This window comes from Salvelinus sp. IW2-2015, linkage group LG37 (genome assembly GCF_002910315.2).
Source record: "Salvelinus sp. IW2-2015 linkage group LG37, ASM291031v2, whole genome shotgun sequence".
Lineage (NCBI taxonomy): Eukaryota > Metazoa > Chordata > Actinopteri > Salmoniformes > Salmonidae > Salvelinus > Salvelinus sp. IW2-2015.
Window position 1 is genome coordinate 6381053 of NC_036876.1, and position 25747 is coordinate 6406799.

The window sequence follows — 25747 nt, forward strand, 5'->3', positions numbered from 1 at the left end:
GATTTGATTATCTGTCCRTGTGCAATGGGTATTAATAACAGCTGATGCATTGTAAACCCTAAGGGGTGTTATTTYCCCATCCATCTCAGACACTAACAGTCAGTTAGATAATGTATTACTTAGCTACAGTGCAACGCAGTCAATCCACATAGTCAATGCACACATTTATTAGACATCTCAAAGGCAACTTCCTTAGATTGATCACAACTTTTAGATGCTCTTATAAAACTCTCCGGCGCTGTGCGCAACATTACCTTAATGCATTAAATGCACTTCGCAGCTTTCGTTTATATTTTATTTCAYTCTTTTCCCTTAAAGGTCCAATGCAGCTGTTTATATCTCAATATCTAATCAGTTCTGGCTGGGTAACAATTAAGTACCTGACTGTTTTCAATTAAAATGGTTAAAAAAAATAAGCTTCTTAGATAAGAGACATTTCTCAAGCAAGAAYTGTGTACTGTCTGGGAGTGGTCTGAGTGGAAAGTTAAACTGAAAATGTGTTGTTATTGGCAGAGAGGTTTGGAACTTTTTCTTATTGGTCTATTAACTGGGGAGGCCAAAACTCCATCCCACCAAAACAGGCTGAAATTTCAGTGGTCTTTTCAAACAGCTCTGACACTAAAAGAGCATTATCCTCATTTCCACAGTATTATTCCAACCTCAGTGTGGAAATATACACTGAGCAAACCAACCTTTAAGAACACCGTCCTAATATTGAGTTTCACCCCTTTTGTCCTCAGAACAGCCTCAATTCGTTGGGACATGGACTCTACAAGGTGTCGAAAGTGTTCCACAGGGATGCTGGCCCATGTTGACTCCAATGCTTCCCACAGTTGTGTCAAGTTTGTTGGATGTCCCTTTGCGTGGTGGACCATTCTTGATACACACTGGAAACTGTGAAAATCCAGCAGCATTGCAGTTCTTGACACCAACCGGTGCGCCTGGCACCTACTACCATACCCCCCGTTCACCCTCTGAATGGCACACATACATAATCCATGTCTCAACGCTTAAAAATCCTTCTTTAACCCGTCTCCTCCCCTTCATCTACATTGATTGAAGAGGATTTAACAAATGACTTCAGTGAGGGATCATAGCTTTTCACCTGGATTCACCTGGTCAGTCTTTGCCACGGAAAGAGCAGGTGTTCCTAATGTTTTGTACACTGAGGTTATATAAAACACATGAAACTCATGTTTGTGACTGCACTGGGTCTCTCAGTAAGGACGGAGGAAAAAACGTTGAGATGCAGCGAAATATAGCTCCTGCTAGCCACATAAACCCTTATTCTCCAGACATATGAATGYTAAGTTTTCATTTCCTGTTTGGAACCCAGGAAGAGTCGCTGCTGCTTCGGCAGCGGCTAATTGGGGATCCTAATAAAATACTAAATATGAATGATGTCAGTCACAGGAAAMGAACACCAGCTTCCCGCGTCCTTCTCCCTTCCCCTGACCAGCTTATATGGGAGCTATGGAAGGTCTTTTACTGCCGTGCACTTCATTTCACTCTACTAAACACCTGGGACTCAACTGGATCCGACGCTCCTGGATTGTAAAAAGTATATTTACAGCCACTTATTTATCTCCCCGGTTCTCTTTTTGGCTTTCATAAATTCTCTCCTCCTCCTCCGACGAATGATTGATTGGAAATGCAACAGAGCCGACGTGGTCGTGGGGCAGGTGGGTAGAGAGGGACAAAACAATCACGAACCCAGATAATGGAGGGCGTCCTCTTAAAACATTATCCTTCCCCTAACTGTTTTAAGAAGTTTCTCTCTGATTTGAATGGTGATATTTTTGCTTCTTTTTGGACCTGATTGATATACAYGGGCGTGTTGTTAAAACAATGAGGCTGCCAGCCAGGCAGCTCCAATGAGAAGKTGGGAAGACAGGTCATCGGTGTGGCCTGAAGGGGGCAGCRCAAACAAGGGTGGGTTGATGCTCCATCACCAACTGAGCGAGAGGGCGGAGGGAAGTAGAGCGAGAGAGATAAAAAGAGAGCGAGGCAGCAGGAGGATTAATATATAAAGGTAATGTAACGAGAAGTTTTGGAGGAGGAGGATGAGTGCGGGTGGGGTGACGAGAAGATGGAGAGGAAGAAGGTGGACTAGCATGTATTACGCACACAATACGGAGTCAAAATGTGAGAGGCATCCTGTGGAGAGATTCCATACTCTTTCTCACCCGTGATGGGGGGGGGGGGGAGAAGCCCCGCCCATCACGCAGGTCAGTCGTTAATACCACTGCGTGACAGCGGCTCGCCACCTGCCTCGACCCCCTCCAGTCACACGCTGATGGAAGTCTTCCCGTCTCCTAATCTGCAACAACTTGGGTAATAGTGAGATGTTGCATAAACACACACCTCCCTCACAGCATGGCCGGGCCATTTACATAAACAAGCAGAAGAAAAGCGATGCCATGCTTCCACAGGTAAATGTGGATAGATTACATTGCCGAGTGGTTTGCGCAGCTTGACTTTAAAGATGGTCGATCAAACGCTCTGCTACCACCCTCCCTCCCTGTCCCGTTTCTCTGCCTGCGACCCTCCCCCCCGCGCCCGCTTTGGGGACACATTTCATGGGCGCGTGCGGCAGAGGGAAGAGTGGAAAGGAAAACAGCGGCGAGTCATTAACAGGGCCCACACCTCATGAAACATGAATTACATGAGCCGAGAAAGAGATAGCGACGCTTAATTAGAAATTATTCACTGTGTCGCAAGAACTGAGCGATAGCATTTCAACAGCCACACCCCAAAAAAAACTCATGTGACCTAAAATTACTTACAAAAAACTGTCAATGCACATGTAACGTTTATCTATTTTTCCCCCCTGCTTAGGTCTATGACGTGAGAGAAATGAGTGATTGATTGGCTGTGGCTGACAGCATAGACTATACAGTATAGACTATACAGTAGACTAGAGCACGGGTTAACCCATTCAGCACCTACCTCTTCCCTCATCCCGTAACTATACAGTGTCTCTCAAATGATTTAGGGCGGCCTCGTTGTCCCTGAGGACAGGAAGTCATTGACACCGAGGATCTGTCAATTACACCAACAGCTGGGAGGGACTACCAGCCCATCGCTTTCTTCCTCTCTCTCACTCTCTCCTTCTCTATATTCTTCCCTCTCTCTCCCTTTTCTTCTGCCCCCCCTCGCTCTCTTTTCTCTGATTTAACGGCTACAGAGATGATATGACATCAACCCTCTTGATGGGAAATATCCTTGACACCCGTTGCTCATTTCAGCATCAGACCTAACATAGGCATACATTCCCCCATCCCCCTCCCCTTCCACCCATACTCGTCCTCTTCCCACTCTCTGACTTGTAAAATGGATCGCCCCGCCACCCCCCCTCGTCCCTTTAGTCTGTAATGTCCTCCTAGAAGATCACACGATACTGCTGTAATAATGTCAACCCCCCCCAGCCCAACATAATGGATGGCCCCACTGCCACCCTCATCACCACATGTGAGATGGCCCAAAAGGGGGTTGGCCTTGTGAAAATGTCAGGTGAATATCAGAGAGCATACTTAAGTGCCGGGTTTAAGGTCAGGGGGAGATTGGAGATGGAGCCTGACTAAATGTGTTAAGAGGYATGTATAAAGGCCATTACAGGACGGGTAAAGATGGAAGAGTCAAAGAAGGATTTATTTTCACCCAAAAAAAATATTGTGGTGTAGACCAGGGGTTCCTCAACCTTTTGTGTTATTGTTTATTAAATACACCACCAACAGTCTTCATTTGAGCGACCTACGAACATTTTGTTGTTTTGAAACTAATTTCCTGCAAGTCTACGTAGCTTACCAAGACTATTGACATCTTTTAGATAGGCTTTTTAATAATAATAATAATGAATAGGGAAAATAGTCGAGACACGATTTCCCCGAATATTAATCTGCATTTAAAAAAAATATTATTAGAATTTATATGAAACCTTAATTTATTTATACATATTCTTTTTTACAGAAAGTGAATAGATAAATAATAGCGACACTCACACGTTGCAAAACATTGCTTCCCAAGCTAAGTCCTGAGTTTAGAATGTTTAGTTCAGCTTCTGAATGTCATAGAGAAGAAGATATCGGGCATTTTGTTTCTAGGATAAAGCATCACGACAAAATGTGCCGTTATAGATTTGTTTAAACAATTGTGAATTTGTTTGGCCTGCATCGCAGAGCTTGAMGCGTCACTACAGACCCGGGTTCGATCCCGGGCTATGTTGCAGCCGGCCGCGACCGGGAGACGCATGAGCCGTCGCACAATTGTCCCAGCGTCGTCTGGGTTAGGGGAGAGTTTGGCCGGCCGGGATGTCCTTGTCCCATTGTTCTCTAGCGACTCCTGTGGTGGGCCGGGCATATGCACGCTGACACGGTCGCCAGGTGTACGGTGCATCCGGGTTAAGCGAGCAGTGTGTCAAGAAGCAGTGCGGCTTGGCAGGGTCATGTTTCGGAGGACGCATGGCTCTTGACCTTAGCCTCTCCCGAGTCCGTATGGGAGTTGCAGCGATGGGACAAGACTGTAACTACCAATTGGATACCACGAAATTGGGGCGAAAAAGGGGTAAAAAATGGTCCCAAAAATGGTCCCATGACCCCCCCCCAGGAAACTTAGTTTGGGAACCCTGGTTTACAGTAATATGGATGCATGTTCATAAACATTATTTATTTATTTAACCTTTAACTAGGCAAGTCAGTTAAGAACAAATTCTTATTTTATAATGACGGCCTACCCCGGCCAAACTTTTCCCTAACCCGGACGATGCTTAGTCATTCAATTCAATACGTGAATGAGGGGAAAAACCAAGGTGTGTTAWTTACATAGATAGAACCCTAACTCTAACCCTGTACTGTAAAATACTATAATAGCAATAGTTGTTTAATACAACATCATTAAAGGTGAAAAAAACAACATGCGCTATTAACATAATACATCAAGACTAATGCTAATGCACTCTATGGAATTGTAGGCTAATATTTGTTTACTTCACCATGTTGCATTGAATAAAGTTTATTCAATTCAAAATACATTTCAAAATGTTGCTTATCACAGTGTTCATGGCAACTGAACGCATACATTGGAGGAAAAAGAATGGACATATCAATCCCAGATTTCCCAAAGACTGCAAAATGAGGACACACTCATGTCACRGCTAAGAGACGGAGAGGGTGGCTTGCTCCATTAAGGCTAGACCAAATGTCCATGATGTTATTGAGAAATAATCACTAAGAAATAATCACCTCTGATTTTGAGAAACACTGTATGTATGAGTCATTATAAACTGGGTGGTTCGAGCCCTGAATGCTGATTGGCTGACCGTCGTGGTATATCAGACCGTATATCACACGTATGACAAAACAATTATTTTTACTGCTCTAATTACGTTGGTAACCAGTTGATAATATAATGGGCTCCCGAGTGGCGCAGCGGTCTAAGGCACTGCATCTCAGTGCAAGAGGCATCACTACAGTCCTTTGTTCGATTCCAGGCTGTATCACATCTGGCTGTGATTGGGAGTCCCATAGGGCGACGCACAAATGGCCCAGCGACGCCCGGGTAGGCCGTCATTGTAAATAAGAAATTGTTCTTAATTAACCGACTTGCCTAGTTAAATAAATAAAAAATATTATAATTATAGCAATAAGGCACCTCAGGTGTTTGTGATATATGGCCAATATTCCACAGCTAAGGGCTGTGTCTAGGCACTCTGTGTTGTGTCTTACTTAAGAACAGCTCTTAGCCGTGGTATATTGTCCATATACCACACCTCCTAGGGCCTTGTTGCTTAATACTGGAATCCCTTCATAAGGGTACTGGCCTTCATAGAATACAGACCAACCTTAGATAGCATCATGYCTACGTACTGTACATGTGAGTGCACCTAAGGCTAAGGCTAAAGATCAATAGCGTTTCTGTATGTCACTCATTTCGCAGGGCTTCAGTATAAGTTGTTAAACACTGAGTGCACAAAACATTAAGAACACCTGCTCTTTCCATGACAGACTGACCAGGTGAATCCAGATGAAAGCTATGATCCCTTATTGATGTCACTTTTTAAATACACTTCAAATCAGAGTAGATGAATTGGAGGAGACAGGGATTTTGAAGCCTTGAGACAATTGAGATATGGATGGCGTATGTCTGCCATTCAGAGGGTGAATGGTCAAGACAAAAGATTTAAGTACCTTTTGAACGGGGCATGGTAACTAGACACAACTCTGCTAAGCATTGGAGTCAACATGGGCCAGCATCCCTGTGGAAGGCTTTCGACACCTTGTAGTGTCTATGCCCTGACAAATTGAGGTTGTTCACGCGATGTACATTGCATTGGAATTTTCCCATTAAGAGCATTAAGGCTGTGGCCAAGCTGTTAGTGCCGCTGTCAAGGCCTCACCTGCTCTTAAGATGCTGGATGCTGCCCAGACACTTGAACTGTCCATTCACCATGATGGCCATGCGCGTGCACAGGGCCTCACACTCCTCCATGCTGTAAGAGACAAAGGGAGAGAGGTAGAGAGAGAGAAAGGTTCAATTGTGTACTATAGGGCACCATTTTTCTACTCTACACAAACGTTAAGTCAAAAGACTTAAGTCAAGAAACAAAACAAGTCAGTAAGATTATTTTTCTGGTTTGGTTGTTCTCCATCCCATGCTGCTTTATTCAATTGACACCCAATGTCCTTTCCGTACCCATAGGGCTGACTAGTAACATGCCATATGTGACCCGTTTCAGGAAGCTAGGTGTATGTCGCATGTCACTACTTCACAGGAACGTCTTTTTTTAATTTTTATCATCCAAATAAGTTTTTATGTTGTTGGTAGAAATGCCTTCTGGAACATGTGACCTTTCCTGTGCCTTAATAACAAACTTGTATTCCATCTGTAAATACTAATACAATTGTTAAATTACAAGCCTAGTTGGTTTAGCCAGGAAAAAGGAGGAACCTTCCTGCTAGCCATGATTGGCTGAGATAATGGATGGGCTGGACATGCCAGGAGATGAGTTTGGATTGGTCTGCCATGTAGCATGCTTCTCTCTATAACRTGAGCTGCTCAGTTTGTGTTGATAATCCTTTCTACCGCAGATTTTTTTACTAGATATAAAGTTAGCCATCGAGAACTACAAAAGTTTTACAACTTTTCTCAACATCTTTGATGCCCTGAATTTAGCAGGCGCTCTCGACAGATCAATTGGAAAAAGTTRTGGTGGGCTACTTTCTGCACACGCCACGGTCAATGTGAACAGGAGTGACTTGACAACGCTGGCCAAACAAGATGCAGCTACAAACCAAAATRGAGTTAAATGGTTCCAGTCTGCCGTGAAGCGTTCATCCATGTAYACAGGTAAGAGTCCAACTACATTTTCAGATATTATACGTTTCTAATTTTGTCAGAACGTTGTTTTCATTGCAAGTTAAAGTGTACTGTTGCTGGCTCACTAGCTAACATTATGTGTATGATCTGTGTAGTAATTTKATTCRAATCAGAAAACCATTTGCATTGCTAGTTATAGCCTAATGTTAGCTAGCTAGCTACCATTGAACCTAGTTGGTTAGCTTTAGCTACCTACAGATTCATACTATAGCTATGACAATCCATTTGTATTGGTAGTAGTATGAGTCGGGATCATGCCAGTTCAATGTTTAGCTAGCTAGCTACAAAGACTCCAATTCGCAAGATGATTACATGACCCATCAAGTTAGCCAGGTGTGTCTGGGAGTGATTACGGCCATCTAAAGTATTTCATGAACATGTGTACATGTCTAGACAATAGTGACCCATCCACTTAGCTAGATGTGGCTGGGGGGTGGTTATAGCATTTTTTCACATAACCCATTAATTTAGACAAGTGTGTCTGGGTAAGCATTGTCTAATAATTATACAATATTTATATCTGGACACACTGTTTTTGATATTGCTACTATAATATGCAAGTAACCGTTTCACTATACCGTCGAAACCTACTGCATCCTGTGCATGTGACAAATCAACTTAGAATTTATTTGATATARTGTGTGTTTACCAGAGGCGGCATTATGAAGAACAACACGACCTGTACAAAAGTCAGATTACGATATAGGCCAAAGACTAAATAGTGTATTTTTACCTAGAGTTTTTCCTAATTGTAGGGTACTACTTTTACCACTTTTAGTCTTGAAATCTTTGATTGTTTACTACACTACTCACTCTTTTTAGCACATGGCCTCACGTRAATCCTTAAAGAGATGRGTGGGGCTAAGGCTTAAGAGGATGTGAACGATGCTGAACGGGTGTAGACAAAAAAAGAGCTCTCCAGTAGGTGTACCAAAACATTCAAGGGCCATTTCATCAAAAGTGTGGTTACAAGTTTATCAACTTTCAATTTCTTATTGTTCCTCAAATGCAGAGTATGATATACCATCTCTGAGTCTCTACTTTTATCCAATATAAAAAACACYGGTATAATGTTGCTACATAGGACCGAATCCAGGTGGTGGGTCGCACATACTGTTCCTGTAGGCCCATAGCAATGCCTAAGAACATTCCAAACAATTGAGTCATCTGTGGGAAAGTGTGTTTGAGAATGCTGACTGCCTAATCAAGGCTTATCTGTTTATATATTGTACATATTTCCATGAAAGTTATGAGAATAAAGTCGACTGTATTCCACACAGTAAGAAGGATCTTATTGGAATACACTGCCCGTAAAATTCATTACCAATATTCAAGTTCTGTCAMATCTGGCCTGTCTTTGAAATATGCATGCTGCATCCACATTTCGTCAGCTTTGTGGTAAATACTGCAGCAAATGGACAACTTTTAGCTGAATAATTATTTTAGCTGGGATTCGCTTCACGCTGTTAGTTCGGAGGCGGGGGGGCATGAGATGAGGGTGTAATTTTTCATGCCTGGTTCAGGTCCAGAGAGCAGGATGGTTGGCTCCCGGGCTCTGGTGATCATTTTAGGACATCTCCTTTGACAGCCCTAGCTTAATTAGAGGGAGCGGAGTCGAACATCTGTACATTTTTGTTTTGTGTTTCAGCTGCCATTTTGGATGCAGCCCGATTCATTTCTTGCTGAGGGATGGAGCAATTAGTATTATGATAATGTAAAACCTGGCAAATGCGCCACTTGACCAACAAAAGCACCTGGTTGCAATATGGACGATTGGACGCAACTGAGCTGTGTACCAGCTATCACTAATACAACAAATGTATTTTGTTTCTCAGAAAAATAACACAATATGGAATGGTGATAATGGATTCACAAACTAAACTGTACAACGTTTTTCGTATCACCCGCTTCCATAAGAAGTTAAAGATTTAAAAACAATATTGCAGTTTGGAGAGAGAACACAATGGAGTCATGAATAAACATGAGTGTAGTGAAGTACTATCCATCTCGTTGTTTGTTTTTATTTCCTGGATTTCTTAGTTTGAGTTACAGTGTGTCGTATTGGTAATTGCACCATTATCCACTCCACCTGGCCCATTCACTATAATTGTGTATACATACATTTGCACATATTAACTCTGAACTCAGATCCCAGAACTTTAAAGGACCAACATATGAACTTTAAGGAAATTTTTATTTCCTCATGGTTTTTGAATGACACTGCTTAKAAATGCCTGAATTACTTTAGTACTGCTTTGTTAACTTATCATAATCCAAAAAAACATACGTTGCAAGGACATGAATAAAGGTTGTATTGCTAATGTTTTAATAATGTTTTCAAACTTGCGAACCAGAACCAATTGTAAAACAATTGTTGCAAATTAGAGTCACACTCCCAAATCTAACTTGAGAGGTGCCTTAAAACAGTAAGAGAACATACCTGTGTGATGTTAGGATGACTGAGCGTCCCTCTTTGATGACACTCAGGATGCAGTCCCACAGGAAGCGTCTGGCTTTGGGGTCCATCCCTGTCGTTGGCTCATCCTACAGTAACGGGCCAAAAAGCGTTCCGTCAACGTTTGACCTCCATTATGGTCTACGTTATCCCAATGTTATCACATAATTTCACATCTCTACTCTTATTCTCCATTCAAATGATCTCAATCTTACTTAAATGTTCCAGATCCATAGACAGATGTTCTAAGCTTAAAAGGATTGTCCATTAAAAAATATATATTTTGGTATTTTGTTCATTAGTCTATTAGTACAATCCCAAACAATATTCAAATATTTATTTTGAGTGAATTATCCCTTTAAATGCTAAATCTGTAATATTTTATTTTAGTCAATAGTGATTGTGATTAWTAATATAAAATTGATTCTTAATGGCATGGTCAGGCTGTTGAAATTACAGATTGGGCCTTTAACCCTCAGAATGTGTTCCAAAGGTCTCATATCCCTATAGCCCCAAACTTTGACATCTCACAGCATTATGCTGCTGACACTAGACTGATATGCCCCTTCTAGTTGGAAGAGGACTACATTTAGACATGAAAGCACACTTAATGTTTCAAAGGCTTCTGCTACCAACACTAACCAGTGGAATCAAAGCAGTGTAGAGGAGCTTTGGAATTGGGGAAGCTACATGGGGAGAGCCGAGGGCATCAAGCACTTTTAGACCCAGCCAAACRAAATCCCAGGGGACTTCTCTCTTACAGACATTGTGAATGCAATATGCGCGGGCGCACACACTTTCTCATTCCCCATTCCCTTTCTCTCTCCCCGGGCTAGTCTGTCCATGGACGATTAGAGAGAGACAGGACTCAGTCCATTGCCTGTGCTCCAGCCTCGCTCCTACACTGCCAGAATCCCCCAAATCCCACCAGGGATCTCCATCACCATGCTGACGGTGTCCCAGTGCAAAGCCGACATGGCGGTGCCTTAAGGCAACCAAGCAAGACTCAGTGTTCTACCTGCCACACAAATGGRAACTCACTCTAACACTACATTATCCGTCTGTCTCAAAGTTACGAGCCAGGGCTACCAAACAACTGCAAGTRAACTATCTGTCTGAATGAACACWAGCATCTGCACTGTGTTGTGTATGAAATAGAGGATATTGTGTAGGTAGGTAAGCTACATGATGTACAYACAGTACCAGTCAAWAGTTTGKACACACCTACGCATTCCAGGGTTTTTCTTTATTTGTACTATTTTCTACATTGTAGAATAATAGTGAAGACATCAAAACTATGAAATAACACATATGGAATCATGTAGTAACCAAAAAAGTGTTAAACAAAAAATTTTTGGGGTTGAGATTCTTCAAAGTAGCCACTCTTCGGCTTGATGACAGCTTTGCACACTCTTGGCATTCTCTCAACCTGCTTCATGAAGTAGTCACCTGAAATTAATTTCAATTAACAGGTGTGCCTTGTTAAAAGTTAATTTGTGGAATTTCTTTCCTTCTTAATGCGTTTGAGCCAATCAGTTGTGTTGTCCATATTATGGCAAGAACAGCTCAAATAAGCAAAGAGAAACAACAGTCCATCATTACTTTAAGACATGAAGGTCAGTCAATACGGAACATTTCAAAAACTTTAAAAGGGTCTTTAAGTGCAGTTGCAAAAACCATCAACCGATATGATGAAACTGGCTCTCATGAGGACAGCCAAAGGAAAGGAAGATGCAGCGGTACCTCTGTTGCAGAGGATAAGTTCATTAGAGTTACCAGCCTCAGATTGTAGCCCAAATAAATGTTTCTCGGAGTTCAAGTAACAGACATCTCAACATCAACTGTTCAGAGGAGACTGCATGAATCAGGACTTCATGGTCGAATTGCCACAAAGAAACCACTACTAAAGGACACCAATAAGAAGAAAAGATTTKCTTGGGCCAAGAAACACAAGCAGTGATCATTAGACTGGCGGGAATCTGTCCTTTGGTCTGATGAGTCCAAATTTGAGATTTTTGTTCCAACCGCTGTGTCTTGTGAGATGCAGAGTAAGTGAAMGTATGATCTCCGCAAGTGTGGTTCCCACCGTGAAGCATGGAGGWGGWGGTGTGATGGTGTGGGGTGCTTGCTGGTGACACTGTCTGTGATTTATTTAGAATTCAAGGCACACTTAACCAGCATGGCTACCACAGCATTCTGCAGARATACGCCATCCGATCTGGTTTGCGCTCATTTGTTTTTCAACRGGACATTGACCCAAAACACACCTCCAGGCTGTGTAAGGGCWATTTGACTAAGAAGGAGAGTAAAGGAGTGCTGCATCAGATGACCTGGCCTCCACAATCCCCCGACCTCAACCCAATTTAGATGATTTGGGATGAGTTGGACCGCARAGTGAAGRAAAAGCAGCCAACAAAAGCTCTGCATATGTGGGAACTCCTTCAAGACTGTTGGAAAAGCATTCCTCATGAAGCTGGTTGAGAGAATGACAAGAGTGTGCAAAGCTGTCATCAAGGCAAAGGGTGGCTACTTCAAAGAATCTAAAATCTAAAATATCTTTGATTTATTTAACACTTTTTTGGTTACTACATGATTCCATGTGTTATTTCATAGTTTTGATGTCTTCACTATTATTCTACAATGTAGAAAAACCCTTGAATGAGTAGGTGTGTCCAAACTTTTGACTGGTACTGTACATATAACATTAAACAGCATTACAGATAGTGAAGGGACCTGACTGATTTCCTGTGTCATGACTGACTGACTTGCTGAATTCATTTATTAATTAATGGGTGGGTCGGATAGATGGATGAATTAATTAATACTTTAGTGGTATAACAGTAAACATTACATTTGCCTAATCAGGCGTGTGGTCGCATTATTTTAGTGATCGTATTTTCATGGAAYCAGTAAGATTTTTAAGTGACTTGTCAGGTCCCAAAGTTGGTCCCTCCTAATGAGGCTATGCCATTATAATACTTTTTCAACCCTCTCTATGGCCAGCCTGCTTTACATAATAAGGTAAGGAACACACTTTAATTAAGATGCCATTTTCTTTCTGTGAGAAACGCTTAGCTAGCATATAGCCACCGACTCTCCCTGTTCAAATCAATCCCAGTATAAGGCTTTAATTCCTGCAAACAGCATTACGTATGCTTTAAATTTCCAAACGAGATTGGGTGGACTCTGAAAAATTAATTAAAACGTGACCGGATGGCGACCAGACTGAAATACAGCCCCTTTTTTCATCTACTAGTAATTGACTTATAATCCTCAAGGAAATTCATTAACACTTTCTAAGTTGTATCCAGGATTTGTTATGTTGTCAAGCAGGCATACATCCTCTAATTGGTTCTCTCTCTTCTTTGCTGTACAAGGAACCAAAGTGGAATCCAATCTAGTCTTAGTTGGCTAAAGCATTTTCGAGTTCAAAAGTGATATTTTTGCACCCCGAAAAAAGATGAAGAAAATGTTTAATAMTTTTTTTTCTGCCCTCACTGAAAGTTTAATCACTGCTCAGGACAAACTTCAGTAATATAAATTGAACCATAAAATTGGATGTGATCTGTAAAATATCTTATTAAAGTGTTAATACAGCTAGTAGGCGTTTATCATAGAGCCATATCAATAGTGTCATATCAATGATCTCAAAAGGTGTTCATAACATTGTCATAGGGCAATAATAAGGCTGTGTTTTGGACTGAGCCAATCATCTTACCAGGAAGACCACAGGAGGACAGCCAATCAAAGCCATGGCGGTGGAGAGCTTGCGTTTGTTCCCTCCACTGTAGGTACCGGCTGACTTGTTTGAGTATTTGACCAGGCCTAGCTTCTGGATGCCCCACTCTGCCACCTAATAACAAAAACACAACCGAGAAAACATTTAAATATATAATTACAAATTGTATTTCTGTGACAGTAGCACAACAATCCACTTTGGTTTGGGCTGTCTAGTGCTGGCATTCTGCTCTCACACCCTCCCTCCCTTCCTTTCCCCTGGCATGAGACATATGCATGCATGATGGTTGGCATCGCCACAGGWCCTTTTTCAAGGCTGATATGCTGCACTGTGGGTTTCTGGGCCACATCACAAGCTAAAAAATAGCACTAGCCAGCAGGAACTTATCCAGTATTCATCCCCCTAGCGATTCTCCAATCCCTWTCCTCAGGTACCCCCAACCAAATGTATTGTATGCAGGCATGTTTTCATTCCAACCATCCAGACATTCATTTACTCCCTATATTGACATGTTGGTGGACTAATGATGTGGAAATGACACCAGCTCCCCGGGGCTCTCCCTGGAGCCAAAATGGCCACCACAAAGCACAACTCAGCAGACCCAACAGAACAGAGCCCAGAGAAACTGGGTCCCTTGGCCTAGTAGTGTGAGATCAAAGGCCTGGGCGCCTGGGCCTGAGGCTGAGGCTGAGGCCACTGGYAAGTTGACCAGCCAACTTTCTTTTGATCTTATTGTTGCTGAGGGGGCCGTGGAGAAACTGGGGGCCCATGGTGGGGCGGCCACACTGCTAAGCATGCTGGTGAATAATGTAAAGGAATTACCCGTGGCCAGCTCCTCTAACCAGAACCTTATGTATTACATAGGTCTTCTACTTCAGAGGTTACTCATCACTTTGACCAAGTGCAGTGTGCTGTCTATGTTTGCACTTTCTTTTACGGTTGGAAGTGCAGGTATTGTATGTGGGGGGAGAAATGTCTGAAAGGACATGAAGTTCTTTGTTCTCGTCCGTCATCATGACAACTGTATGACCATAGAAATCAAATGGTGTTGCGTCATACAGGAACAGGAAATGATATCATTCAGGTCAGACAAGGGGAAATATTACCATGGGGACTTCTTTCTCCGGTACGCCTCGTAGTCTGGCGTAGAACTCCAGGTGCTCTCGTCCGGTGAGAAGGTCGTTGAGGGCGTCAAACTGCGGGCAGTAGCCCATGTTCTGGTGAACGTCCCTCATCTCTGTCCGTATGCTGTGAGGAGCATCATGGAACATATATTCAGACACATACTGTAATGATTAGGATAACTCGTCAACATCATCGACATTGTCAACAATAACACAATGTTCATGATGAAGATAGTGATAATGAAGATGAGTGATCCAACTGTCGTCACCATCATCCCTATTCAGTAGGTACTGTCTTCCATCCACCAACTGATTCAAATAATTCCCCTTTTCGAAAACAACACCTGGGCGATACTGTCATTTTCAGAGAGAAAATATTACCATTATACTACATTTACATTTTAGAAATCAATGTGGTTTTCTGGAGGTCAAAGAAGCACAGCGTGTATGACACGTGCTCTGTATCGTCTCACAGAGGCTGTGTGAAAAGGAGAGGCCCTCACGGAACACGTTGATCCRTTACCAGAATAAATATCACCACTTGGTTAAGAAAACTCTCCGCTTTCCACACGTTGTCTGGAGCCAAACATGAGGAACAACACAGAAGTTTYATTTGCATTATGTATTCTTGGGCCCAGGTGACTTTTTTCGACAAACAATATATGTCATGGAAAATGAACAGCGCTTTGGGGCATATCGTTGCTTGTCACCTGTCGTCTGAAAGGAGAAGAAAAGGCAGCTWAACTTGCATATTGCAAAGGAATGCTTCCTGTCTAAAGAGAGTTTTCGTTAATCTGCCTTACACAATGTGTAAAACTATAGCCTATAGCTGGAGCATGACAATTTGGATATCGGCTGGGGGGCTGTAAAAATGCTGTACCAAGCTCTGCAGTGGGCCGGTAGGAAGTAATCGCTCACGGGATGGAGGTTATTTGCTGYGGGCTTTACGAGTGTAAACAGACAATCAACTAATGTAAGATTTGGGGGTGCAACACAAACTCTTTTATTTGGAGAGAAAATGAGGTTTCCCCTCTATTTGTTGTTCCACACTGCTTAAAGAGTCACTCTCTCATCCTACCAGGAACGTAATGAGGCGAACACAGAGGGTGGTCGTACTTCTGTTTTTCTTTCCCTGAAGGTCCAAGAGATCACCGCTGGCAACATTAATCAACATTAACGTTGACGTGTTTTGCTCCATCTCTTTGTTGAACACAAAGGAAATGATCAGTTTTTATAAATGAATAACTATGGCAACACAACTGGGGACGCAAATCAGTGGAGACCGCAGTGAACTAGTATCCATCCACCGATTGCCTTACATCGTTTCCATAGAGATGATTACTTCATACGGAGAAGAGAAGAGGGAGATGATCTTCCTCTCTAAATATGAAAGAACACGCCCCTTTTTGAGTGTACAAGGCATTTTTGTGTTTGTTTATTTGGGTGTGTGTGTGTGTGTGTGTCTGTGTATATACAGTGTACGTGTGCGCCTGAGTCTCTGTGTGTGGCAGGAGGGACAGAAAACAAGAGTGGGAGTGAGGGAGAGGGAAAGAGAGAGGGTGTGCAACAGAATGAAATATGTGGGAGATGGAGAGTGGAAGAGAGAGAATGGGGAATGTGCGAGACAGCACGTTGAAAAAATGAACAAGGACATGAGAGGACTGGAGTTGAAACGGGCGAGAAAACAGAATGTACAAGAGAGGTCGAGACGTCCAGAGGGAGAGAGAGGAAGAGAGRGGAAGAGGGAGAGAGCAAAACCCAAAGTGAGTGAGAGCAATAGTTGCTGAGAAAGAGTAGGACTGTGTCCAAATGGCAGCCTATTTACTGCATAGTGCACTCATTTTGACGAGAGCCCTATGGGCCCTGTTCAAAAGTAGTGCACTATAATAGGGTGCCACTGGGAATGGGTCAGCCAATGGAAACTAGGAAAGTTAACAAAACTCCCTTAGCTCTATCCCATAAATGCGCTGCATGGTCATTCCGACGTCTGCAGTGGCCGTAYAGCATTTACGGTGATACGGCCCCTGCAGAAGTCAGGGCATTCATGCTTCTTGCACTTGGCAGAACAGCACAGAGCTGATGTGAAGGAAGTCGTGTTTATACAGGACCTCCCGCCCCCACCTCCCGTCAACCAATCATGTCAATGTGGAGCTATATGGAGCCATCTGCATTGTTAAAAATGTAAAAGGCGCACGACGATGTGGTATGGAACTCAGTTTGTGTGTGTGTGTGTGTGTGTGTGTGTGTGTATGTGCTAACAGCCAGTGGCTCCTCCTCACCTGTATCCGTTTAGGAAGGCCTCTCCTCCGGAGACGGCGATGTCCCCCGTCAGCATCTTGAAGGTGGTGGTTTTTCCTGCCCCGTTAATCCCCAGAAGTCCAAAGCACTATTAAAACACACACACACACACACACACACACACACACACACACACACACACACACACACACACACACACACACACACACACACACACACACACACACACACACACACACACACACACACCACACACACACACACACACACCACACACCACCACACCACACCACACACAGAGAGAGTGGAGCCCTCATTAACAAAGAACATTGGATGAAGGAGATCCAAGACTTCCAATGGGAGCATCTCATTACGGAACAAAAACCATGGGACGAAGATGATTCAAAGAACAAGATGCTCTACTCTACCATAACCTTTATTGAGGTAAAGGTATTGGTTGTAGATAATGGAGTGTGAATCATTTCTGACTGATCAATAGATGGATTCAGTCATTCAACATACATGATTGGAATAGCACTTTTGGTACTAGCCTGTTGACTTACTTAACATATAATCGTATTGTTTGTGCTGTAGGAACTGTGTGTCGTAAGACGCAGTGCCTGCGTCACCGTGTCAATATTATCTGAGTTATCCCACATTGAAACAAAACAAATTGACAGGAATTTATGTACACAAATACATATGACCGTTCAGGTGTCAACATTGAGTGTCTTACTTAGGAATACCACTCATACATTCAACTGTCCACACGTGACACACACACAAACACATTAAGATGCAAAAACACACCACCACTCACCTCAATCCCCCACTACAGCCACCCCCCACATACAAACACACCAAGCATTCTGAACACCATTTCCCCGTTCTTTCCCTAACCACTTATCATAACAATTCTTCCTCTTCTTCTCTCTCTGACAGAGCCCTCTTCTTCTTTCTTCTGACAGAGCCCCCTCCTTCTTCTCTCTCTGACAGAGCCCTCTTCTTCTTCTCTCTCTGACAGATCCCTCTTCTTCTTCTCTCTCTGACAGAGCCCTCTTTCTTTTCTCTCTCTGACAGAGCCTCTTCTTCTCTCTCTGACAGAGCCCTCTTCTTCTTCTCTCTCTGACAGGGCCCTCCTCTTCTTCTCTCTCTGACAGAGCCTCTTCTTCTTCTCTCTCTGACAGAGCCCTCTTCTTCTTCTTTCTCTGACAGAGCCTCTCTCTTCTTTCTCTGACAGAGCCCTCCTCTTCTTTCTCTCTGACAGAGCCCTCTTCTTCTTCTCTCTTTCTGACAGAGCCCTCTTCTTCTCTTCTTCTGACAGAGCCCTCTTTTCTTCTTTCTCTGACAGAGCCCTCTTCTTCTTTTTCTCTGACAGAGCCCTCTTCTTCTTCTTTCTCTGACAGAGCCCTCTTCTTTCTTCTCTCTCCGACAGAGCCCTCTTCTTCTTCTCTCTCTGACAGAGCCCTCTTCTTCTTCTTTCTCTGACAGAGCCCTCTTCTTCTTCTTCTCTCTGTACAGACCCTCCTCTTCTCTCTCTCTGACAGAGCCCTCTTCTTCTTCTTTCTCTGACAGAGCCCTCTTCTTCTTCTCTCTCTGACAGAAGCCCTCCTCTTCTTCTCTCTCTGACAGAAGCCCTCTTCTTCTTCTTTCTCGACAGAGCCTCTTCTTTCTTCTTTCTCTGACAGAGCCCTCTTCTTCTTCCTCTCTGACAGAGCCCTCTTCTTCTCTCTCTCTGACAGAGCCCTCTTTCTTCTCTTCTCTGACAGAGCCCTCTTCTTTCTTCTTTCTCTGACAGAGCCCTCTTCTTCTTCTTTCTCTGACAGAGCCCTCTTCTTCTTCTTTCTCTGACAGAGCCCTCTTCTTCTTCTCTCTCTGACAGAGCCCTCTTCTTCTTCTTTCTCTGAAGTTTCTACCCACCCTACCTTACCTAACCTAGCATACCCTACTAACCCAACCTAACCTACAGTACCTACCCACCCTACCTTACCTAACCTAGCATACCCTACTAACCCAACCTAACCTACAGTACCTACCCACCCTACCCTACCTAACCTAGCATACCACCACGTACCCAACCTATCCGACAGTACCTACCCACCTACCCACCCTACCAACCTAGCATACCCCCACTTACCCAACCTAACCTACAGTACCTACCCTACCCTACCCTACCTAACCTAGCATACCCCACGTACCCAACCTATCCGACAGTACCTACCCACCTACCCACCCTACCTAACCTAGCATACCCCACTTACCCAACCTAACCTACAGTACTACCACCCTACCTAACCTAGCATACCCCACTTACCCAACCTAACCTACAGCACCTACCCACCCTATCCTACCCTACTTACCCAACCTACATTAACCACAGTACCTACCCACCCTACCCTACCTAACCTAGCATACCCTTACTTACCCAACCTAACCGAGAGTACCTATCCACCCTACCCTAGCATACCCAACTTACCCAACCTAACCGACAGTACCCACACACCCTACCCTACTTAAAATAGCACACCCGACTTACCCAACCTACATTAACCTACAGTATCTACCCACCCTACCAAACCTAGCATACCCTACTTACCAAACCTAACCGACAGTACCTACCCACCCTACCCTACCAAACCTAGCATACCCTACTTACACAACCTACATTAACCTACAGATCTACCCACCCTAACCTACAGTATCTACCCACCCTACCAAACCTAGCATACCCTACTTACCAAACCTAACCGACCAGTACCTACCCACCCTACCCTACCTAACCTAGCATACCCCACTTACCCAACCTACAGTACCTACCCACCCACCCTACTCTAACTAACCTAGCATACCTTACCTACAGTACCTACACACCCTACCTAACCTAGCATACTCTACTTACCCAACCTACAGTACCTACCCACCCACCCTACTCTAACTAACCTAGCATACCCTACCTACATGAACTACAGTACCTACCCTAACATAACTAACCTAGCATACCCTACCTACATGAACCTACAGTACCTACCCTAACATAACTAACCTAGCATACCCTACCTACATGAACCTACAGTACCTACCCTAACATAACTAACCTAGCTACCCTATCTACATTAACCTACAGTATCTACCCACCCTAACCTACAGTATCTACCCACCCTACCAAACCTAGCATACCCTACTTACCAAAACCTAAACGACAGTACCTACCCACCCTACCCTACCTAACCTAGCATACCCCACTTACCAACCTTACCAGTACCTACCCACCCACCCTACTCTAACTTAACCTAGCATACCTTACCTACAGTACCTACACACCCTACCTAACCTAGCATACTCTACTTACCCAACCTACAGTACCTACCCACCCACCCTACTCTAACTAACCTAGCATACCCTACCTACATGAACCTACATACCTACCCTACATAACTAACCTAGCATACCCTACCTACATGAACCATAAGTACCACCCTAACATAAACTAACCTAGCATACCCTACCTACATGAACCTACATACCTACCCTAACATAACTAACCTAGCATACCCTATCTACATTAACCTACAGTAAGCTACCCTAACCTAACTAACCTAGCATACCCTACCTACATTACCTACAGTACCTACCCTAACCTAAACTAACCTAGCATACTCTACCTACATTAACCTACAGTACCGACCCTAACCTAACTAACCTAGCATACCCTACCTACATTAACCTACAAGTACCGACCCTAACCTAACTAACTAGCATACCCTACCTACATTAACCTACAGTACCGACCCTAACCTAACTAACCTAGCATACCCTACCTACATTAACCTACAGTACCGACCCTAACCTAACTAACCTAGCATACCCTACCTACATTAACCTACAGTACCGACCCCTAAACCTATTAACCTAGCATACCCTACCTACATTAAACCTACAGTACCGACCCTTACCTAACTAAACCTAGCATACCCTACCTACATTAACCTACAGTACCGACCCTAACCTAACTAAACTAGCATACCCTACCTACATTAACCTACAGTACCGACCCTAACCTAACTAACCTATCATACCCTACCTACCATTAAACCTACAGTACCTACCCTAACCTAACGAAACCTAGCATACCCTACCTACATTAACCTACAGTACCGACCCTAACCTAACTAACCTAGCATACCCCACCTACATTAACCTAGAGTACCTACCCTAACATAACTAACCTAGCATACCTACCTACATTAACCTACAGTACCGACCCTAACCAACTAACCTAGCATACCCTACCTACATTAACCTAGAGTACCGACCCTAACCTAAACTAACCTAGCATACCCTACCTACATTAACCTACAGTACCGACTAACCTAACTAAACCTAGCATACCCTACCTACATTAACCTACAAGTACCGACCCTAACCTAACTAACCTAGCATACCCTACCTACATTAACCTACAGTACCTACCCTAACCTAGCATACCCTACCTACATAACCTACAGTACCTACCCTAACCTAACTTAACCTAGCATACCCTACCTACATTAACTACAGTACCGACCCTAACCTAACTAACCTAGCATACCCTACCTACATTAACCTACAGTACCTACCCTAACCTAACTAACCTAGCATACCCTACCTACATTAACCTACAGTACCGACCCTAACCTAACTAACCTAGCATACCCTACCTACATTAACCTAGAGTACCTACCTACATAACTAACCTAGCATTACCCTACCTACATTAACCTACAGTACCGACCCTAACCTAACTAACCTAGCATACCCTACCTACATTAACCTACAGTACTGACCCTAACCTAACTAACCTAGCATACCCTACCTACATTAACCACAGTACCGACCCTAACCTAAACTAACCTAGCATACCCTACCTACATTAACCTACAGTTACCGACCCTAACCTAACTAACCTAGCATACCCTACCTACATTAACCTACAGTACCTACCCTAACCTAGCATACCCTACCTACATGAACCTACAGTACCTACCCTAACCTAACTAACCTAGCATACCCTACCCTACATTAACCTACAGTACCGACCCTAAACCTAACTAACCTAGCATACCCTACCTACATTAACCTAGAGTACCTACCCTAACATAACTAACCTAGCATACCCTACCTACATTAACCTACAGTACCGACCCTAACCTAACTAACCTAGCATACCCTACCTACATTACCTACAGTACTGACCCTAACCTAACTAACCTAGCATACCCTACCTACATTTAACCTACAGTACCGATCCTAACCTAACTAACCTAGCATACCCTACCTACATTAACCTACAGTACCGACCCTAACCTAACATAACCTAGCATTACCCTACCTACATTAAACCTACAGTACCTACCCTATAACCTAGATACCCTACCTACATAACCTACAGTACCTGACCCTAACCTAACTAACCTAGCATACCCTACCTACATTAACCTACAGTACCTACCCTAACCTAACTAACCTAGCATACCCTACTTACCTAAACAACATTAACCTAGAGTACCTACCCACCCTACCCTACCTAACCTAGCATACCCTACTTACCCAACCTAACCTAGAGTACATACCCACCCTACCCTACCTAACCTAGCATACCCTACCTACCCAACCTAACCGACAGTACCTACCCACCCTACACTACCTAACCTAGCATACCTTACTTACCCAACCTAACCTACAGTACCTACCCACCCTACACTACCTAACCTAGCATACCATACTTACCCAACCTACATTAACTACCTACCTACCCACCCTACCCAACCTAACCTAACCTAACCTAACCTATCCTACTTACCCAACCTAACCTAACCTACCCTACTTACCCAACCTACAGTACCTACCCAGTCTACCCTACCTAACCTAGCATACCCTACTTACCAAACCTACATTAACCTACCCACCCTACCCTACATAAGATAGCACACCCTACTTACCCAATCTACATTAACCTACAGTACCTACCCACCCTACCTAACCTAGCATACCCTACCTACCCAATTTAACTGACAGGACCTACCCACCCTACCCTACCTAACCTAGCATACCCTACTTACCCAACCTAACCTACAGTACCTACCCACCCTAGCATACCCTACTTACCCAACCTAACCTATAGTACCTACCTACCCATCCTACCTAACCTAGCATACCCTACTTACCCAACCTACATTAACCTACAGTACCTACCCACCCATCCTAACCTACAGTACCTACCCAACCTACCTCACACACTAACCACCCTGCCCAACCTAACCTACCCAACGAACCATTGAGTTTATCGATCCATTCTTGTTTCCCAACCCTGTCCTGTGAAAGTGTGGTGGCAAGACGAAGCTGGGGTGTAAATAATGCATGAAACAAACTATGAGATTCAGTCATATTCCGCTGGCATTTACATTCAGTTTGGCGTAAACAGGGCGAGGAGAACACACCCCTCCGCACGGGTACGTGTCAGCATCGGAGATCCTGTTGAAATCAAAGAGTTCTGGGATGTGAGTGTTTGTGTATGAGAGCGAGAGAACGAGAGAGAAAGCGGAAGAGAAAGTATTGAGCATGAGATGGATCAGGGATTTTTTCCCTTGGTATCAACTTATTTGTGTGTGTGTGTGTGTGGTGTGTGGTGTGTGGTGTGTGGTGTGTGGTGTGTGGTGTGTGTGTGTGTGTGTGTGTGTGTGTTCGGCTCACCTCTGCGGCTGGAACGCCCACACACACCCTGTCCACAGCAGGAATCTTCTTCCCCGAGTACACCTGCAAGGAACAGACGGCATAATTAATCAGAAGGGGGTAAGAGGCGAGGGAACGAGAAGCCTCCCCTCTCTGGACACGGATCCCAATGGCATTCTATTCCCTATACAGTGCAGTACATTTGGCCAGAGCCCAAGTAGTGGACTAATAAGTAGGGTGCCATTAGGAAAGCAGTCCTAGCCTCAGGTGGAGTCTGCTACTCACTACACTCTGTTTATATTCATTATGCCTCAGATAAAAATAACCTTCATCAACTAGTATTTCTTGTACACCACCTATCATGTCATTCAGTCCATCTTACTTTTTCTTGCATGCCCCAAACGCAATAAGTTGGTTTGCCATTCAAAACAATATAATACCCATGCCCCTCCCCACAAAAAGCCCAATCGTAGCCTATTACCACTTTCAAAAACAAAGAGACATGGGGCTGCTTATAGTTGCTTAAAATCACATGACGCACACCAGATGAGGTCATCAGTGTCTCCGGGTGATGTCATCGGAAACACGTATCTTCTATCGTTTTGACTACAAGACATAGAAACCCGTCGTTTTCACGTGGTGCTGGAGATGCTGMATTTGATGTTGAAAAAAGGGTAGTTTCTCTTTAATGCACATAACATAAGACAGTGGATAAAAGTGTGAAATAAGAACATTAGACTGCATACTTGGGCCTATGGGGCCATCTGAGGCTCAGTCAGGGGCGGACTTAGTGATTGGGAAGCCCCCAGGCAGAGGCTAGTCTGAGGCCTGATGGTACTGTAAGTCTACCACTGGGCTCAGTAACCCATTGACAGTTTACACGGAGAGTACAACAGTTTGGTATTCTCCGTAGGATTCCGACTCCCGCCTAGATCTTGTAGAAAACTGCAGATGAGAATGTGTCTGGGTTTCACTGCTCCTAGCCTGCAAACTAACTCTCCATTTGGTGTTGGAATTTAAATGTAACCGTTTTTTCTTCTTCTTCCCGAGCAAATATCAAATCTCAGCCGCAGAGGTGCAGCCCAAGCAGGCTACTCACTCACCTTCCTCCAGCAAGTCAAAATTCTCGAGTCGGGCATCAGACGCTGCTGTTGCGAGTAGCGGTAAACAAACCGACACTTAGACCAGTAAAATGGGTGCGGGAGTGTACAAATAACCGAGCAATTGTCAACAAAATGAAGCACTTAGCATGTCAAGCAACATTTCCACCTCGGGCCGACCACGAGGAGCGAGTTTGAAGTGGTTTCAAAGGGAAGTTAGATGTATTTTTCGGTGTAAGAAAAAAAACAGAATCTTGACAAGGTTCTTGGCAGGTCTGGCAATTGAGATCTCATTCAGCACTCGACAGGAAGGACGGACACAGCTCTACACTCCTTGGGGGATGAATTCCAGGATAATTGTGTCATTTGTATTTCTGTCTACCTCTTCTCAGGTCTGAATCATACAACCCTAGGTAAGAGACCCACGGGGGCATAATGGCATACTGTAATGACATCATTATGGTCGATAATTGATGTCTGCTCTGGTTGTAAAGAAGTCGGGGACCTAACGCACGTCAAATGCTCTGCTGGTCTATCTGTCTGCCAGCCAGCCTGTCTGTCTGCCCATCCATCTATGTCTATCCATCTACAGTATTTATATCTACAGAATATATCTATAGTATTTATAGCTATATCTATGTGTCTCTGGATTTTCCTCTGACCAGCCCTTTCCTATCCATGTAATGCAGGTGCTCTGAGTTAGTAGTACAATGGACATTAGGAGTAAATGCATGTTTTATGTTCACTTCCTGGTCATTGCTACGTTAAAATGAGTATATGACTGTGGGCAGGCCAGGGTATGTTAAAAGTGTGCATGAGCCTACTCTCTGGATTTATGAGACACTTTTACAATTCCATTCATCTTTGGAAGAAGGTACTTGAATATTGGGCCATGAAACACCTACTTACAGCAAGTCTTTCTCTTCCTGGTCAGTGTGTGTATTCGGAGCTGTGCCAATGGGGCCAAAATTAAGTTACAACCTTTTGG

At 43.7% G+C, this 25747-nt stretch overlaps 1 pseudogene; it reads right to left on the bottom strand.

Annotated features, from left to right (window-relative positions):
* The window catches only part of LOC111960328 (phospholipid-transporting ATPase ABCA1-like), a 232665-nt pseudogene that overhangs the window by 19224 nt on the left and 187694 nt on the right, over positions 1–25747 (bottom strand).